Source organism: Cupressus sempervirens, chromosome 6 (assembly GCF_028749045.1).
Source record: "Cupressus sempervirens isolate cs-2001-9-10 chromosome 6, ASM2874904v1, whole genome shotgun sequence".
Lineage (NCBI taxonomy): Eukaryota > Viridiplantae > Streptophyta > Pinopsida > Cupressales > Cupressaceae > Cupressus > Cupressus sempervirens.
In genome coordinates, this window is record NC_143123.1 from 292,749,502 (window position 1) to 292,759,252 (window position 9,751).

At 32.2% G+C, this 9,751-nt stretch overlaps 1 pseudogene; it reads right to left on the minus strand.

Annotated features, from left to right (window-relative positions):
• LOC149552363 (large ribosomal subunit protein uL30y-like) overlaps window positions 1-9,365 on the minus strand; it is an 82,663-nt pseudogene extending 73,298 nt beyond the window's left edge.
• Between the last annotated feature and the right edge of the window lie 386 nt (window positions 9,366-9,751).

Genomic DNA, 9,751 nt, shown 5'->3' on the forward strand with positions numbered 1-9,751 from the left:
ATACAAAGTTATGTTGGATCATGTTGATTATTACCAGTTAGAGAAGATTATGAAAGAGTTCACAATTTCCAATGATAAACAAGATTCTACTTCTACTAAAAATTCTCATGAAGTTTTCATTAACTCTAATCATAATGCACCTGAGGAATATGTCCTGGTAGGCTAGAATGATGAATTATCTGCTACAATTTTTTTGCAATCATTGGGAACCAATGATGATTGGGGCCCAAATGAAGGATGGTGATTATCTCTTCTATCAATCTCAATTTCAATCTCAACTCTTTGATAATGTTGATACTCTCTAAGGTTTATATTATTTCTATAAGATCCATATGCTATATATACTTCCCATTTTTGATACATGGGATAGGAATTTGATATGTAACTATGTTTAGTGCTTAGATGTTTTGCAAATACTTAAAATTTGATACTCTTTTTTTGAGTATATTCATCTAAAATGATTGTACTCAATGTTTAAAATATTATAATATCAAATATGTAAAACTATGAAATATCGATATGTGATCAGTTGATTTCTTTTTGATTATGCAATACAAAAAATTGGTGTTTCTTCAATCCTAATGATATCTATCTTTCATTTTCTTTGATTGGTTCTCTATGATAAATCTATTTAGTAGACTTTTTCAATGTATTATCTAATGATGTTATAGTTTAAGTACGGCTTTTAGTTTGAGAAACATATTGAAATATTGGTTGACAAATTTCATTTTGTCTTATTGACTTTTGGAGAAAAGTAAAAAATTAGTAAGAATGGCTATGAAATTTTACTTATATTGTAAAATATTTGGTTTCCTTTGAAGTGATTGCTTAAAACTATCTCTAGGGTTATACATATTGTCATTTAAACTCATCTGATATAAATTTCAAAAGGGATTAAGGCACTGGTCTACAATATTAATTTTAGAAAATATTCAATCAAGCATTTTCAAAAACACTTCCAATCCATACTTCATATCTACATTATTTTAAGAATAGGTTTGCAGTATTTCAGCACTAAATAATTAGATAATTACAATGTGACTAAATTCAAGATTTAATTTTTTGACTTAAAGAAATCATATAAGTATTTGAAATCATTAAGCCAAGATTAGGTTTGAGAAATAAGTTGACTTGCTTAGGTTTTGTTGAGCCTAAAGTGCAAAGGAATGGGATTGCTTCAGATCATTCCCATCATTTGTCCAAATTGAGTTTGAATATCACAACTTTGAGCAGGCAAGCTCATAGGATTTCCAACCAGTCAATTTGAGTACCAACAAATTGGTGACTCTGTTGGAAAGAACATAGGAGATCATCTTTGGGAAGAGTTAGGAATTGTGTAAGTAGTTTTTAAGGTGAATTTGTTGAAGTGAAGAACCTAAAGTACCACGTAAATTTTTTCCTCGTCAAGAGGTGAAAAATCTACAAAATTAAAATGTGTCTATAGCTACAAATTTTGAAAGTATAAAATGTGTTCATATAAACATTCATGTGAAAAAGAAACTATTTTGTTTGATTAATCTAAGTTGCATAATAGGAGAAATTTCAAAATTTAAAGATATAAGGCTTTAGATTTTCAAGATATATTTGGTCATCCAAATTCTATCTCATTCAATGCCAGGAATAAGTTACCAAAATTATATGGTAAAAAGGATGAATCAACAAGGAAACACTTGCAACAGTTTGAATATCCCATAGAAGACTATAAAGTTGATCATGAAAATGTTGTCATGGAACTCTTTATACAATCATTAAATTAGGATGAGGCAAAAGATTGGTTCTCATATATACTACCATCCTCGATTTTTTCTTAGGAATAACTCAAAATGGATTTTATTTTACAATTTGGTGAAAGGGTCAATGAAATAGTTTTACTCGGAGAATTCACCAATGTTTATATTAGGGAAAGCGAGTTGGTGATAGTGGTTAATTTGAATTTTTTTTTAGTATGATTCAAATAATTCCTGAATACATAAGGCTTGATGCATTTGTAAATTTTTTTTTACTTAGGTTCCTTTGAAGAAGAGATGAGTTACAAATTAAGGAAGGAAAAAACAAAACATTTGCATGAGGCATCCAAAAAAATTGTGGATATTGAACATGAGGAAATTTGGAATATGGTCAAGACTCCCAAAGAAAGAAGTCATTCATGAAAATAAGCAGTACAATAAGGAAGTGATTGAAATTCCCAATTTTCCACACCACCTAACAAATCATTTCCTACAAACAAAACTTATTACACTAAACAAATATGTGTCTGGATTTAACTTAGGAAGTAATGAATCATATGAAGATGGATCTTATGAACCTCAAATATATGCATGTTAAAAGCCATATGCTAAAAATTATAGATATATGAGTAACTTAAATGAAGGTCGTAGAATTGGTTGTAAAGGAGCTTGATTTTGAGCACATGATGATGAGAACTAGGGTTAAGAAAATAGTTATGTTGATGCAGATAGCAAAGAAAGTAAGGTTTTTTTGTCTTCCTTCCACATATGAAGATGATTTTCATAGCCATTAATGATGCATTACATATGATTGGAATTCAAATACGCATGAACCATTATATAGTTCCTCAAAACAAGAGTTTATTGTCTATAATCACAAAATAGTTGAAACTATAAATCAGATCAAGCCTAGGGGTTCTTATCAAGAAAATGATAACATAATGTAGATGAATGATGATGTTCTATTAGAGATTAATTAATATGTACATTCTAAAAAGAAAAAAGAAAATGGATGTGTACTTGAATGCAATTTGAACAATTCAAATTTACCACATAGTGAGGGAATCAAGGGAGATCAAATAATGTTATGTCAAGGAATATTAGAAGATACTTTTTATATGTTCTCTAATCCACTATATGAAGAAGAAAAGTAATTTTCAAATAACCAGAATGTTAAGTCAGCCTATCATAACCAACCATATAGAGTTGAGAATGATGATACTACAAACAGTCTATCATATGATGAGGACATGGACATAGATTCGAATGTTGATTGTGAACCAAAGCACTGTTATGAGAAAGAACTAAAGGAAATATCCTATAATCCTAGGGAGGAATTGTATTTAGATATTAAAAAAATATTGACTACACAAAACAAAGTTCATTCAGAAATGAGAACTGGGATAAGGTTTTGGGAAACATGTCTTATGATCAGCATTCACAAGAACTAGTAAAGGATGATTTCTTAGGTATGATAGATAATGCATCACAAATTTCTTCAAGCTATAATCATAATAAAGGAAATGATGAAGCCAATATAGAAGTTTATTTTTTGACCAATAAAAAATAAGAATGGTGTGATGAGTATAGTAACATACATACATAGTTTTCAAAGTGCACCAGCACTACCAGCCAGACAAATATGAGTGAAGATGATTTTTTAAATGCATTATCAAATATAAATGATATTTTTGTTGATGATATTGAAGAGAATATTGATGCATATTTATACAATGGGGAAAATAATTTATAGATGCAAGATCAAGTCATTGATGGTCATGAAAGAGCCATAGGTATTTTTGGATATGGTTTTGACATATTCAATAATGTTGGGCATAGTAGCTCAAGAGAAAATATAAATATTCTTTATCAAACATATTTTAATACCATTTATAGATTGAGGCTATTATAGAGAAGTAAAAATAAGATTTTTGTAAGAGAAAAATGTGAGTCTTTAGGATAATAACTACCAAATAATGTTGTGATCTACAAAACCATGCAATAATTTCTTGACATCAAGTTTTCTTCTCCAGAGATAACTAGGATCTAGCTATCACATGGAGCATATGTCCCTAGAAAAAGCCACTAATGGAATCCAAAAATTTTGCAAATTCAAAAGTCTGAATCTATCCCCACAAGAACAAATTTATCTATACTTTCAAGATCAACGTGAAGAAAGTAGTCGCAAGCAATCTTAATCATACTTTCTAAGTAGTACAAAAATTTATCCAGTTGTTTTTATCGCATGTGACACACTTTGCATTATAAGAGTAAGCATATGCATCATGTTGGCCAACTAGCATCATCGAAATCACATTGATCAATAACTAACGAAGACAATAACCATGAGAATACTATTGGAATAAGTTATAACCTTGTTTAATGAAGCAAGTTTAAAATGGATCGAATGTATTAGTATCTATCACATCAATAATACTATCATCCAACAAGCAGTGATCGTTATAAGAAAATCTAGCTATACCAATATTTGATAAACGTATCGGCGTACCCTTTGGTGATAGTCTATTAGAGTAGCACATGGCATTGGGATAGTAAACAATGTATAGAGTGATTGGGAAAGAATTACCGCTAAACATAATCAATTAGAGTTATAACCTTTTTGGAGGAAGGTCTTATCAATAAAGCTATCAAGGTAGGAACAAGTGATCAATATAAGTGATTTTTGTAAATATAAAACTGATCAAAGAAAAGATGAACACCAAAATTTAGAAGGCAAAATACAAGAACACAGATGTTTATCATGGTTCACCATAATTGGGGCTACATCCACACTCAAGTAGGTAACTATTATATTGATCAAATAATTGAGTTGATACAGTACATGATAGTATATGTCTATTTATATATTTACATATAGCCTTAAGTGAATAACCAAGGAAGTTGAATAGTTAGTGAGATTGTTGGACTTCATATTCCAACAATCTCCCCCATGAAGTCCAATCAGCACCACTATGCACTGCAACATTCCTTGCTCCCTTTTCTAAATTTCAAAGAAGAAGGCCTTGAGATGATCTCAAGGTTGCTAGACTTTGCTCCAACACACTTCGAACGAGCCTTTTCCAAGTTAGATTAGAGTCAAAAACATCTTCTCCAAGTTTTGCATGTGAAAACTCACCCATAAATCCATGGTTGAAATTATTGTTTTCTGCAGATTCAAAATATGTTCCTCTATGCATAAAAGAACTATTATGCTTGCATACAACTATTTTTCTATCTCCTCCAAAAATAACATCAAGCTTCTGAAGTTTCTTGGATGTGTTCATTACATCCATATGATCACCAATTTCTACGAAGGCAAATCCACAGTTTGATCTATTATTCTGATAATCAGCATATCTATTCCTGTCATTTTCTTCCACTGCACATGAATATTTTTCATCATTACAAGGTTGGAGATCTACAAATAAATATTACAAAAGGGCTCAGATTACTCGTGTTCTTCTCCTCTGTCGCTGTCGTGTTCCATTGCCCATATACCGTAGCAACATCCTTGTTAGTACTCTTGTTATTCATATTTAGTTTTTGGAGCCTCAACCAAATGGTGAAGCACAACTCCCTATCTAGAAGAAGTGGTGCCACTACAATCAAATCACCCTTGTAGTGGCTATGCACTATTATATCATCATAATGAGGTGGGGACATAAAAATAATCTCTGCGCTACACAACAGAGAGCTTTGGTCCACTATGTAAGGCGACTAATGATACTCACTCACTTTTTTCTCAATCTACAATGAGGAAATAAGAAGTACCCCAACATCATCTTTGATCGTTCTTGGGCCAATTTTAGATGGCCACACAAAACCATTTGACCTGACATACCCAATTTAATGTTGGGTGGATTTGGCTTCTTTGACATGGAAGTTTTCCTAGTATTGTAAGAATGGTCAATCATGAGAGGAAGGTGGCTTGCATACTGCTTTTTGCCTTCAATCAACATCCCAAAATCCTACCTAGTTGAGCACATTAGTTGTGGAGGTTTGTCAAAGCTATCACTATCATCTATTATAGTTGGAATCTCCTCTTGTGGCTATGGAGGCAACTAGGTGTAAGAACCATGTCCTACTTAACATTTGCCACATCATCAATTATGGGAAAAATAGAACAGAACCATCAAAACATAGTGGAATGGTCAAGCCATTTAACCATTAACAATTTGTTTATTCACATAACAATAACATTAAGATGTTGATCAAAAATTCCATTTTTAAGCATAAATTAGAACTATAACACATCTCATGTTTATATTTACATTTCCTCATATACAATGTACATATTTCAGTTCATCTCATGGATGAAAATTACAATAGAATGATTTTAACCTTTCCTGTTGTTTCCTTTAGCGTAACTTGTCTCCAAAGTTGTAGGATGTTGTCCATCTGCTATCTAAGACAGGAGTGTGGTCCAGGCACTTTAACCTCACCAACCACGGAGCGAATACTCCCCCAGGATTCTTCCTGACATGAAGAACTCCCCAACCCTGGCATGAGAAGCCTAGCTTCCCAAAACAAGATGCATTAGATGGATCCAGTGCGGCCATGAAACACACTACATTGCAACCATGTGCCTAGTAGCCTAATCATAGAATGTAGCAGGGAATAAAAATCATCTACACATATGTAGTAAAATCAAATAAGCATAGCCACATACACACATATGTATTATTTGGAAAACCAAATGGCTTTGCCAAACACTTTATAAGCCAGATTTAAGAGTAAAGAAACAAGAACAACATGTATCCATTCTATAGAACTTGTAGATAGAAGAAACTAAATGTGAAGTATCCATCTATCTTTCCAATAATTGCTACATTACACCTAGCGATGAAGGAAAATACACATCTCAATGCTACTCTACAACAAGATGTTCAACAAAATCTATTTTACATCTGAGAAGAAAACACATGAATTCTTTTGCAGATGAGGCATGAAACACTTATGTTCGTTTTTTTCTATGGTTCAGCCAATCATGTTGAAATTGAAAACTAATGAAGAACTCATAAGATTACCTCTTTCATATGGTACAGTCAAACATTTTCATGATGTATTTAGGATTCAAACATCTAACAACAATGTATTCACACTCATATGTAAGAACAAGGAATGAAAAGCACCAAAATATACTTAACCTTAAGTACACTGGAATTCACTGGTGAAATCATAACACTAACAATAGTACATTTGAAACTGAATTTCTTTGGAACATCAACAGTTTGCCAAAATTTTATCTTACTGTTGGTTACTATACATAATTCAAACATTAATAGAACTTTCTTTCAGTCACATGCCACATCTCATTTGTTTTACTCTAAGCTTTTATGCATTAAAGAAGAGTCTGTAATGGTAGGAAGTTCAATTGTCTGGATAAGTTTTATTCATGTCACATTACACACAATTCAACTTTTATCTGGCTAAGTAGAAAAATGGTGATAATACTCTGTCATACAGCTCAAACAGTTATCAAATAACCCCTAGTTAGCATATCGAAGTGGTTTGAATTATAAAAATTCAATGGAAAGGGGCATGGTTATAATTGTGGGTTTTAATCAATTTCAAAAATAAAAATCATCAACGTTGGGGCCCTATCCTTAATCAAAAACCCCATTTATGAGGTCTGTGCGTACAGTACAGGACCAACTGGTTAGTAAGGAACCCTTCCTCTTATCCAAAGTTCATGACCATGAGAAAATAGAAAAGAAATATTTCAGAGTGATCGTCATTTTTTACACATTTACTTGAAATGGATGAAAAAATATGACAAATAAAGATGCATTCTAATAGTAACCATTGGCATCTAATATTATGAATTATCCTCTAGGGTTTTTTTTATGTATAAAACTCATAACCAAGACTTCATACCAACGTGACCCTAATAGTATTGCAATAGTTCCAAATAGATATAAAAGAATAATACACAGGTTAGGGTTCACAGGCAGGACACTCCTTTGTAAGTTGTACAACATTTCAAATTCAGGCCTTAAATTGTTTAAATTTGCACGTGAGTTTAGATGTTACTATGCAAGTTTATGACCTATAGGTTACATGAAAGGACACTTATAAGACTGTTGGTTGTTTTTCCTCTATTCTGTGTCCATTGATAAAAACATATGGCCATGGTTGAATACGAAAGATGTAAATAACATGCAGTAAAAATAGCAAATTACAACTGTAAATTAGCTTCTCTACCTTAACAAATTGAATTTTAGAATACATTGAAATGTTGCACAAAAGGAAACTGCACTTATCAAACATATAAACACTTAAATAAGAAGGGAACCTAATCTATTATCTTGATCTTGTTTCTTTGCTCACCTGGCTTTACCTCTATTTGAGTCGCCGTGCCCTCGCTTCCCAAAAGCACTTCCCTTTGTAATCCCTCCTCTAGTAACTGACCTAATGTCAATTCCTTTTGCTTTTTTTGTTTTGTTTTAATTAAAAGAATAAAGCATTATTTTTATGAACACGTATTTATGTGATTTCTTAAATAAACAAAATACTTCTAGGTTCCTATTAAAATCAATATAGAGCTTTTAATTATGTGTAAAAAAAAATCAAATATCAAGAATCATCATCAGTAACTTAATATAATAAACAATTCCTTCTTTTTGTCTTTCATAAGCAAATTTAAATTGAAAACTCTATATTTCATGTAAACTTTCAAGATTAACTAGTAAATGTTAGAAAAATATAAACAATCAACATGAGATTCTACATGATGTGTGTGTGTGTGGCAGCACAACGTCTGATGCATCCCCTTCCAAGAGGCTAGCCCTTGATCTCTACCTCAATCACACCCTCATTGTGCTAATCCCTACATCCACTCAGACACTTACAACCAAAAACAAGTCAGTATCCATCATAATCAATATATCACATCTTAAATATATCATCATTTAAAAATAAACATTGGCATAACCATTTTACAAATCATGACATTTAAAAAAGACACTTCAAATGGCATCATCATCGTAACGTAATATCTCATGTATTTCCATATTAAAATAACTCATTTTATTTTGGTATCATCTAAGATGTTAACTTTTATCAAGATTAAACCATCTTTGACCAAGTCAACATTTGACTATTCACCACATAAGCAAGAAAAGAAAATGATTCTAGGGCAAGATGTGACACTGGGACTTCCTGTTATCCAACATCTCTACATTGTGGGTCAAATACTCTTTCGGATATGCCTCTAATGGGAGATTTCCTTCAAAGAAAGTCACAAATATTCCTTCCAAAGATATTGCTCCATGGGCTCTGCTCGTCTCTATACAGTCCTATGCCTTTGATATTCTTGCATATGAGACCACCATTTGATATTTCCAAATGAATAGTCAGGTTTGGTTCCTCTTCATTTTTTACCATAAATAATTTGTTGTCTTTTGTTACAAATTTTTATGTATTAAAAAAGTTATCGACTAAACCTGTGTGCAAAGAAGAACCACTTTTACTCCCAAGAGAGTGTGACAGACTATCCACATTGGTGGATTCCAATTCATGCCCAAGCTGGACTGCTATGTTCACCATTATGGTAGCTACATCTTTAGCCCCTTCATCGATTGTCCCTTCATCTTCTTCTGCAACAAACTTCACATCTGCCCTTCCACCATTTTTCATGGTGAACTTCTTGTTTGTTCCTTTATCTTCTTCTATTGGAAACTTAATATGCTCCTCAAAGTACTCTAATTGCAACATCCTATGAATCCTAGATGCAAAATTATTTATATCTTTGAGGTTGAAATGAGAGATAAGAGAAGCCATTTTATAATATGTCAACACCAAACATTTTATAGACTCACCAGTCTTATCTCCTCTTGTTCGCTTCCACAATTCTTACATGGCGACTTTCTTATGCATGTTTGTGCACTCAAGAATTGTATTAAGCTCAGATTTAAGAGCTTTTAAATCTTCTAGTTCAACTTCAATCTTATATTCCTAGCCATCCCACCAGTGCACATGGTGGATTCTTCTACTCTTAGTAGGCACAACCTCATAGGATTTCC